Here is an 11,022-nt window from a genome sequence, read left to right on the forward strand (position 1 = left end):
AACACTTATTTGAAAATAACGAGAAAAAACGAAAATCTTTAACAATAAGGACGATTATTTTACGGCGTTATTAACAAAAAATCTCATGTTCTTGTTCGATTCAAGATGATTAACTCTCATATCATGCAACAATGCATTACCTTGACAATGCAGGCACGTAGCATCGTTTTTGAAAGTGGGGGGCCAGACACATCCAAAAAATCTTGACAAGCAGCAAAAAAAAAGGAAAATTAAAGTTTTCCAAAAATTTTCAAAATCCTAATCCGGGGGGGGGGGGGGGGGGGGGGGGTACTAAACTATTCTTCCGTACCTAAATTTTTCCCCTCCAAATCATCAAATTCCTAATCCGTGGGGGGGGGTAACTTCAATTTGACTCCTCATTTCCTTATTTTCATATCAATTTTTTACTTACTTCCAAAAAAGTGGGGGGGGGGGGCAACTCCATTATAATTCATTTTTTTATATGTAAATTTTAAAAAATTTGTTGCTGCGAGAAAAAGTGGGGGGGGGGGGGGGGCCAGGCCCCCCCTGCCCCCCCCCCCCTGATGCTACGTGCCTGCAATGTATGCTTCAAAACTTTTATTACAAAACTTTAAAAAAAAATCTACATTACAACTTTGTTGATATTTTGCCCTAGTAGTTTGGAAGTTTGATTGGTAAGTGGCAATGTGAATTAAAATCCCTTTGTATAACCAGAGTTTGAATTTTTAGAAATAACTGACTGACTGAGTTCTGTTTGCTGTCCTGCGACATTCATTATAATAAACATTTCAACAATCCAGTGACGTAAAAAAGAACCCTGAAATTGGGGAGGTGGGGGTGGTGTTGGTTAGACTTATCATAAATCTTTACAAGCAAAAAAAATGATAAATAAAAAAATAAGAAAGTAATAGTTATGTCTAACTTTGCAAAAAAAAGGTGGGAGGCTTAGGCTGCCCCTCGGTTCCGACGTCTATGCATTTTAATAACTTGAAACAAGAACAATTTCGAATAATTCGTGAAATGCAATTGTAGTGAATGGGATATTAATTGTTCATGAATCCAAGGGAACTTCAAAATGGTTACAATGAGCAAGGAAGAATGTCTCTTGACGTCAGCGAAGCTGAAAGGTATTCACGCAATATATAATCCCAAGGTCACTACCAATTACTATCAATAAATATATTATATGCAAATTACGTTCCACAATATCAATACCAAAATGTACATTTCCTGCCTTTCCAATGTTTACACTGACAGGGTGAGAAGGGACCGGTTAACTAGTGGAATCCTGCAGTAGACTGAATGTATCCTTCATGATATTGAAAAAAGTTACATGAATATTAATGGCATTTGTGTTATCTATGCTTCAAAAATCATTTTTTAATCAAACACCACTAATTAATCGTCTTAACATACATTATGCATCGACAGCATGCCAAGCCGGATATTGTAGAGAAGTATGTAAACATGCTCAATTAATGTCGCAGAATTCGACATTTGTACACGAATCAATATGCAAATGTACGACTTGGGTCTAAAAATAAATATAATTGTCTCAAACTATTATTTTCAAATATAAGGGAAAAAATACAAATTTTATTCTGTTTAAAGCAATATGAGCTGTATTTCTTAGAATTTTATTTTGCTGCAAAAGCCTGCTGGTATGATAAGTTTGCTTGTAACTTAAACTTTTATGATAAACAAGAATAGAATTCCAGGGTCCCCCGCCGGTCAAGCAGTATACTAGTATACTGTATATTGGAATATTTTCAAACATTCAGGGCTGTTCCAGAATTAAATGTGTGGGGAGGTTGGGAGGAACATTTTTTTACCCCAACCACCCATTTTTTTTTCTTCTATTTTTCCTGTCGCGAATATATCCAAAATACTACAATCTAAAAGAACTTGACCAAAGTATTAGCGGTATAAACATTTGGTATAAATTTAATAAAAATCCGTCAAAATTTGTAGGCATGAGAGCGCTTACAAGGTCACAAAGTCCCATAACTCCAACAAAAAGTATCGACCAATGCTAAATTTCGAACTTGACCAAGATAATAGTGGTATAAACATTTGGTATAAATTTAATGAAAATCTGTCAAAATTTGTAGGTATGAGAGCGCTTACAAGGTCAATTTTTTTTATAAAACGGAGTCGTTATTGTGGTCAAAGTCCCATAACTCCAACAAAAAGTATCGACCAAAGCTGATTTTCGAACTTGACCAAGGTAATAGTAGTATAAACATTTGGTATAAATTTAATGAAAATCCGTCAAAATTTGTAGGTATGAGAGCGCTTACAAGGTCAATTTTTGGTTAAAACAGAGTCATTATTGTGATCAAAGTCCTATAACTCCAAGAAAAAGTATCGACCAATGCTGATTTTCACACTTGACCAAAGTATTAGTGGTATAAACATTTGGTATAAATTTAATGAAAATCGGTCAAAATTTGTAGGCATGAGAGCGCTTACAAAAAAGTGTGACGGACGGACACACGGACGCACGGACACACGGACGGACGCCCGGCATTTCTATGTCCCCGCACCGCGTTGCGGCGGGGGACAATAAGATTTGAAGAAGAAAGATTTCTCTTCTAAGGAATATATATAGCAGTTCAATTTTTGTCCAGGACGACAATAATTCAATTTTGCTTCAATGAAGGCTTTTTAACGGTTTTTCCACAAAAATAACAGAAATTAATAAACCATGATAGTTTTGGTCATTTAAGTAGAAAAAAACGTTTTTGTGAAAAAAATTTCAGCATGAAAATTGCAGCTGATATTGCTTTAAAAGTAAAAAAAAAATACATTTTTCTTGATAAAGGTAGGTTGATAAAGGTAGAGGTCCTCTTAGCTAAGTTCATCATCACACCTTATTTTCCGTTTATTTATATGTAATTTTTTCCTGCAATGATCGCTACCTTCGTAACCCGCATGAATCATCAAAGAAAGCATTTTATTGTTTATATTAACATCTTTCTTTAACTAATTAATAAACTGATTATGAAAAGTTAGTAAAATTCACTAAATTACTGTTACTGTACAAAAGTACGTTAGCTAAAAGAAACATCCAAATCATCTCCTGTGAGACTTTGAGTCTGGCATCGTCTTGATTATTTCGTGCAGTCCGGGATTTTACTAAGGTCGCTGTAGGTTCAGACCAATCGATAAACAAGGCGTGTCAATTCAGTCCTGTCACTTTCAGCCGCTGTAGATTTCGACCAATCGATAAATAGGGCGTGTAGATTTCTATAGAGCTATGAATTAGCTATAAGTTTCCGTAAAAAATAGAGGAAATTATGCTTCGTAGATGTAAATATAAAGTAGTGACGCTAGCCTGTATGTCTCACATAATGAAACTTAAATTTGACTTAAAAATGCTTGCAATTAAATTATTGTGTACAGCTGGATTGTTACACGAACTGCTTTTATGTCATTTGGGGCATTTCCAATCAACCCGTGTTTCGCTTTTATCGGAATTTGAAGTATGCAAAGTACAAAACATTAATATACCACATAAAAATATTCATTAGTTAAACAGAATTTGATTGGCTCATATTGTAGTGAATTTTACCATCGGATTCGGGATTACATAAATAACCATATTTTTAAAAGATTTTAGTCTGGTATCCTTCCCACAATTCCGTTCGCGCACTCTCTACATTGAGGTCAGGCACCGGTTAATTTGAACACATGTAATTACGCAATTCAAAAAGGCGGACAAAGTAAGTGTGCAACTCGCATAAAGAACGTGTCTCTTCTCTCTAGTGAAATGGTTTTAGTATTATTTATTTGCCTTATTGTATTCCTATGTTGATTTTATTATGTTTCCTTTTATTATTTTGCCGTGTCACGCATCTAGAATCGCCGAAACACCTAGAAATCATAATGTAAACAAATGGAGTTTGCCAACGGTGGTAAACTTTGGCAGTTATTATTCTTTAACCCAGAGACCGACATCTAAATTGTGGTACAGCATCAGATACAAGAGGGATCAAACTTTTCGTTGACGCATGGGTCATTTATTGTCGCGTTGTTTTTAATCCATTAATTTGCTCTGATTGAAGGTAATCATTCCTTTACTGTATGCATCGCTTTTTTCTTTATAAAAATACATTTTAATCCATTAAAAATATGAATGTAAATGTAAAAACGTAGTGTCACTCAATTCTTTGAATCTATTTTACTCAGGAGACTTGTGGGTTCGAATCCCACACTGCTTAGATATAATTTAAAGCAGTTATAATGGTTTAGTCTCCTTTTCTTCACTCAGCTCTCACATCAGACAATATTTTTGTTCTCTTAGCAGTATTAAATGATAATTTGTGATAGCGTGTTTAATAGGCTCAGTACTGCCATGTTCCTGACTACAGATAAATGTATAATGGACCCAGGTTCGAATCCTAGTCTGGTTCTTTTAAGTGGTTTATTCCACGCTGTTACATTATGTGCCATGACTAATCCCTGAAAATGACCACTTAACACCTGCCAGGGGAAAGATTCTAGGTCTTGGAATGTTTATCTTGGAGAGTACAGGAATGTTTTGATAGCCAGGACCAGATAGCTCTGCCAGTAGAGCACCTAAATAGTAGTTCAGGGGGTTCACGTTCGAATCGGCTTGGTCAATCATTAAATCTCCCATCGTGTTCCTTCATACTAAATGCTATGTTGGTTATTTAATAAGCCGCCTTTTAATTTCATGTGTCCTCTTCATTTTGATTTTGATTTTCATGCGTCTTTTTTATTTATGACTGAGTTATCATGTGTCCTCTCTGGGTTTTCATGTGTCTTTTTGATTTATAATTGGTTTTTCATTTGTCTTTTTCATTTTTCTCTCTTTATAAATTTCTCTTATTCTTCTTGCTTCTCATCAATATTGAACTATCCTGTCTTAAACAGCATGAACAAAGATGCCCAATAAAGGTCATCTTTTCTCCATATTTCTTTAGGCTGGTATTTGCATCATCGAAGAGAACATTAAGTTTAAAAAAGGATTGTAGTTACTGAATTTACATTGTGGTACAGACATTAACTATCTGAAACCGAAGTAAGTTGTAACGATAAAGCAAGCCTTAAAAAATGATTGCATATCAGTGTTACCAACTGGATATGGGAAATCACTGATATTTGAAATTCTTCCCTTTGTGGACTTTTCATTCTATGATCGACAGTGTTTAGTTCTGTTGATATGCCCATTGAATGTTATCATAGAGCAAGAAATTGCAAAACTTGGGGCCAAGTCCATAAGAGCATCAGACCTCCTTTATAAGGATGAGAGTAAAGACTTGTCACCAATATTGTACATTGTTGGCCATCCAGAAGATATCACACATCTATTTTAGAAGAAGTTTCTCGACTTAACAGACGGACATTCATTGTTGTGGACGAAGCTCACTTGGTGCCTCAGTGGGGGGGGGGGGGGGGGGGGAGAATTCAGATCAATGTTTAAAAACATCTGCAATTTGAAGTCCATAAACTCACATCTTACATCTATCTTAGCCCTTACAGCCACTGCTTCCGTTAAAGTTCAAAAATCTATAGCTTCACATCTCACTATGAAGAAGCCAGTTTTTCTCAGATCATTACCTGTTCTTAACAGCAACATTAAGATGACTATTCAAGAGCGTCCTTCTTCAACTGGTGGAAATAACAGAGTCGAGTCTGCATATGACTACATTTTCAAACCTGTATTTATTAATCTTCTTATGAATATGAATTCTTTCCCTCTGACAATAATCTATCCCAAGCTTAAATGGTGTGCTTATGGGTATGATCTAGCAAAACGCATACTGAATGAGGAGATGTATAATGGTACTCCTTGTCCAGAAAACAGCCGTGTCGTACAGTATCACTCAACGCAACCCGAAAATGTATGTTTTACTCTAAGATTTACAATTTCTTTATGATGTAATTACCAGTGTGCTTTATTTCTGTGTATAACAAAATGATGAAAAAATTCAAATTTTAATTCATAGTTTCCAACGGTAAACACTTGATGAATATAGAGAGGTAGATTATCGAGCTATGTCACACTTATTGATATTCCAAAATCTCAGCTTAACGAGCTAGAGAGCTGTGCAACATGAATTGCTGGTTGCTACTTGAAATTATACTTGCATAATCAGTCAATTGTGTACCGGTAGTGTACTAGGTACCTTCATGCATCTTGTACGTGTACCTGTACATTGAGCTAAAAATTCAGGACCAAGAAATATTTAAAGTGTTGAAATAATTTATAAAGTACTTTGATGAAAATTTACCCAATGCATGCTTATATATCTATCCTTATTTGTGTCTTAATTTTCTTCAGAACTAGATTTTATATCAATGAATACCTTAATAAATAATCTACCTCTACATAATCAAAATTATGTTCAACAATTTGATGGCTTTGAGTAAGAATTTCTGTTGAATTATTATCAATACCTAATAGGTAAATTCACAAATTATTGAGGACTTAAAAAGCAACAAGAAGGTTAAAGTTGTGTTGGCCATTGTTGCTCTTGGTATGGGTGCCGATTTTCGAAATGTGAAGCATGTAATTCATGCTGGCCCACCATCCAGAAGGTAATCTTAAGAAGAAGAGTTAATCAAATCGGGTCCTAGTTTGCATAACCTTCTGATTCATTAAATAACAGTATTTCAATGATTAATACCTTCACCATGTTCACTCTATTTTCGAACAGTCTATGTACAAGAGGTTGGACGAGCTGGAAGAGATGGCCAGGCAGCAGAAGCCAAGTTTTATTTCAATAACTCTGATCTAGCAGAGAAGCCCATTGATAACAGTATGATAGAGTTCATTAGATCAAAGTCATGCAGGAGACAGCATCTATCTGCATATTTTGATGCACCCTTTGAAAGTGTGGATGTTTGCCACATTAGTAAAAGGCTTCTTAACGGCCTTTTACACAAAAATATGGCTAAAAGATGTCTAAAAACCACAATATTTCTGTCATTTTAGTAGAAAATAACATTTTTGTAAACAAAAAATTCAACATGAAAATTGCAGCTCATATTGCTTTAAACACTCAGTCACAAATTTTCATTTAATACTGCTAAGTGAACAAAAATATTGTCTGATGTGAGAGCTGAGTGAAGAAAAGGAGACTAAACCATTATAACTGCTTTAAATTATATCTAAGCAGTGTGGGATTCGAACCCACAAGTCTCCTGAGTAAAATAGATTCAAATAATTGAGTGACACTACGTTTTTACATTTACATTGGATTAAAATGTATTTTTATAAAGAAAAAGCGATGCATACAGTAAAGGAATGATTACCTTCAATCAGAGCAAATTAATGGATTAAAAACAACGCGACAATAAATGACCCATGCGTCAACGAAAAGTTTGATCCCTCTTGTATCTGATGCTGTACCACAATTTAGATGTCGGTCTCTGGGTTAAAGAATAATAACTGCCAAAGTTTACCACCGTTGGCAAACTCCATTTGTTTACATTATGATTTCTAGGTGTTTCGGCGATTCTAGATGCGTGACACGGCAAAATAATAAAAGGAAACATAATAAAATCAACATAGGAATACAATAAGGCAAATAAATAATACTAAAACCATTTCACTAGAGAGAAGAGACACGTTCTTTATGCGAGTTGCACACTTACTTTGTCCGCCTTTTTGAATTGCGTAATTACATGTGTTCAAATTAACCGGTGCCTGACCTCAATGTAGAGAGTGCGCGAACGGAATTGTGGGAAGGATACCAGACTAAAATCTTTTAAAAATATGGTTATTTATGTAATCCCGAATCCGATGGTAAAATTCACTACAATATGAGCCAATCAAATTCTGTTTAACTAATGAATATTTTTATGTGGTATATTAATGTTTTGTACTTTGCATACTTCAAATTCCGATAAAAGCGAAACACGGGTTGATTGGAAATGCCCCAAATGACATAAAAGCAGTTCGTGTAACAATCCAGCTGTACACAATAATTTAATTGCAAGCATTTTTAAGTCAAATTTAAGTTTCATTATGTGAGACATACAGGCTAGCGTCACTACTTTATATTTACATCTACGAAGCATAATTTCCTCTATTTTTTACGGAAACTTATAGCTAATTCATAGCTCTATAGAAATCTACACGCCCTATTTATCGATTGGTCGAAATCTACAGCGGCTGAAAGTGACAGGACTGAATTGACACGCCTTGTTTATCGATTGGTCTGAACCTACAGCGACCTTAGTAAAATCCCGGACTGCACGAAATAATCAAGACGATGCCAGACTCAAAGTCTCACAGGAGATGATTTGGATGTTTCTTTTAGCTAACGTACTTTTGTACAGTAACAGTAATTTAGTGAATTTTACTAACTTTTCATAATCAGTTTATTAATTAGTTAAAGAAAGATGTTAATATAAACAATAAAATGCTTTCTTTGATGATTCATGCGGGTTACGAAGGTAGCGATCATTGCAAGAAAAAATTACATATAAATAAACGGAAAATAAGGTGTGATGATGAACTTAGCTAAGAGGACCTCTACCTTTATCAACCTACCTTTATCAAGAAAAATGTATTTTTTTTTTACTTTTAAAGCAATATCAGCTGCAATTTTCATGCTGAAATTTTTTTCACAAAAACGTTTTTTTCTACTTAAATGACCAAAACTATCATGGTTTATTAATTTCTGTTATTTTTGTGGAAAAACCGTTAAAAAGCCTTCATTGAAGCAAAATTGAATTATTGTCGTCCTGGACAAAAATTGAACTGCTATATATATTCCTTAGAAGAGAAATCTTTCTTCTTCAAATCTTATTGTCCCCCGCCGCAACGCGGTGCGGGGACATAGAAATGCCGGGCGTCCGTCCGTGTGTCCGTGCGTCCGTGTGTCCGTGCGTCCGTGTGTCCGTCCGTCACACTTTTTTGTAAGCGCTCTCATGCCTACAAATTTTGACCGATTTTCATTAAATTTATACCAAATGTTTATACCACTAATACTTTGGTCAAGTGTGAAAATCAGCATTGGTCGATACTTTTTCTTGGAGTTATAGGACTTTGATCACAATAATGACTCTGTTTTAACCAAAAATTGACCTTGTAAGCGCTCTCATACCTACAAATTTTGACGGATTTTCATTAAATTTATACCAAATGTTTATACTACTATTACCTTGGTCAAGTTCGAAAATCAGCTTTGGTCGATACTTTTTGTTGGAGTTATGGGACTTTGACCACAATAACGACTCCGTTTTATAAAAAAAAATTGACCTTGTAAGCGCTCTCATACCTACAAATTTTGACAGATTTTCATTAAATTTATACCAAATGTTTATACCACTATTATCTTGGTCAAGTTCGAAAATTAGCATTGGTCGATACTTTTTGTTGGAGTTATGGGACTTTGTGACCTTGTAAGCGCTCTCATGCCTACAAATTTTGACGGATTTTTATTAAATTTATACCAAATGTTTATACCGCTAATACTTTGGTCAAGTTCTTTTAGATTGTAGTATTTTGGATATATTCGCGACAGGAAAAATAGAAGAAAAAAAATGGGTGGTTGGGGTAAAAAAATGTTCCTCCCAACCTCCCCACACATTTAATTCTGGAACAGCCCTGAATGTTTGAAAATATTCCAATATACAGTATACTAGTATACTGCTTGACCGGCGGGGGACCCTGGAATTCTATTCTTGTTTATCATAAAAGTTTAAGTTACAAGCAAACTTATCATACCAGCAGGCTTTTGCAGCAAAATAAAATTCTAAGAAATACAGCTCATATTGCTTTAAACAGAATAAAATTTGTATTTTTTCCCTTATATTTGAAAATAATAGTTTGAGACAATTATATTTATTTTTAGACCCAAGTCGTACATTTGCATATTGATTCGTGTACAAATGTCGAATTCTGCGACATTAATTGAGCATGTTTACATACTTCTCTACAATATCCGGCTTGGCATGCTGTCGATGCATAATGTATGTTAAGACGATTAATTAGTGGTGTTTGATTAAAAAATGATTTTTGAAGCATAGATAACACAAATGCCATTAATATTCATGTAACTTTTTTCAATATCATGAAGGATACATTCAGTCTACTGCAGGATTCCACTAGTTAACCGGTCCCTTCTCACCCTGTCAGTGTAAACATTGGAAAGGCAGGAAATGTACATTTTGGTATTGATATTGTGGAACGTAATTTGCATATAATATATTTATTGATAGTAATTGGTAGTGACCTTGGGATTATATATTGCGTGAATACCTTTCAGCTTCGCTGACGTCAAGAGACATTCTTCCTTGCTCATTGTAACCATTTTGAAGTTCCCTTGGATTCATGAACAATTAATATCCCATTCACTACAATTGCATTTCACGAATTATTCGAAATTGTTCTTGTTTCAAGTTATTAAAATGCATAGACGTCGGAACCGAGGGGCAGCCTAAGCCTCCCACCTTTTTTTTGCAAAGTTAGACATAACTATTACTTTCTTATTTTTTTATTTATCATTTTTTTTGCTTGTAAAGATTTATGATAAGTCTAACCAACACCACCCCCACCTCCCCAATTTCAGGGTTCTTTTTTACGTCACTGGATTGTTGAAATGTTTATTATAATGAATGTCGCAGGACAGCAAACAGAACTCAGTCAGTCAGTTATTTCTAAAAATTCAAACTCTGGTTATACAAAGGGATTTTAATTCACATTGCCACTTACCAATCAAACTTCCAAACTACTAGGGCAAAATATCAACAAAGTTGTAATGTAGATTTTTTTTTAAAGTTTTGTAATAAAAGTTTTGAAGCATACATTGCAGGCACGTAGCATCAGGGGGGGGGGGGGGCCAGGGGGGGGGCCTGCCCCCCCCCCCCCCACTTTTTCTCGCAGCAACAAATTTTTTAAAATTTACATATAAAAAAATGAATTATAATGGAGTTGCCCCCCCCCCCACTTTTTTGGAAGTAAGTAAAAAATTGATATGAAAATAAGGAAATGAGGAGTCAAATTGAAGTTACCCCCCCCCCCCCACGGATTAGGAATTTGATGATTTGGAGGGGAAAAAT

The sequence above is a fragment of the Magallana gigas genome, chromosome 5 (assembly GCF_963853765.1).
Source record: "Magallana gigas chromosome 5, xbMagGiga1.1, whole genome shotgun sequence".
Classification (NCBI taxonomy): Eukaryota; Metazoa; Mollusca; class Bivalvia; order Ostreida; family Ostreidae; genus Magallana; species Magallana gigas.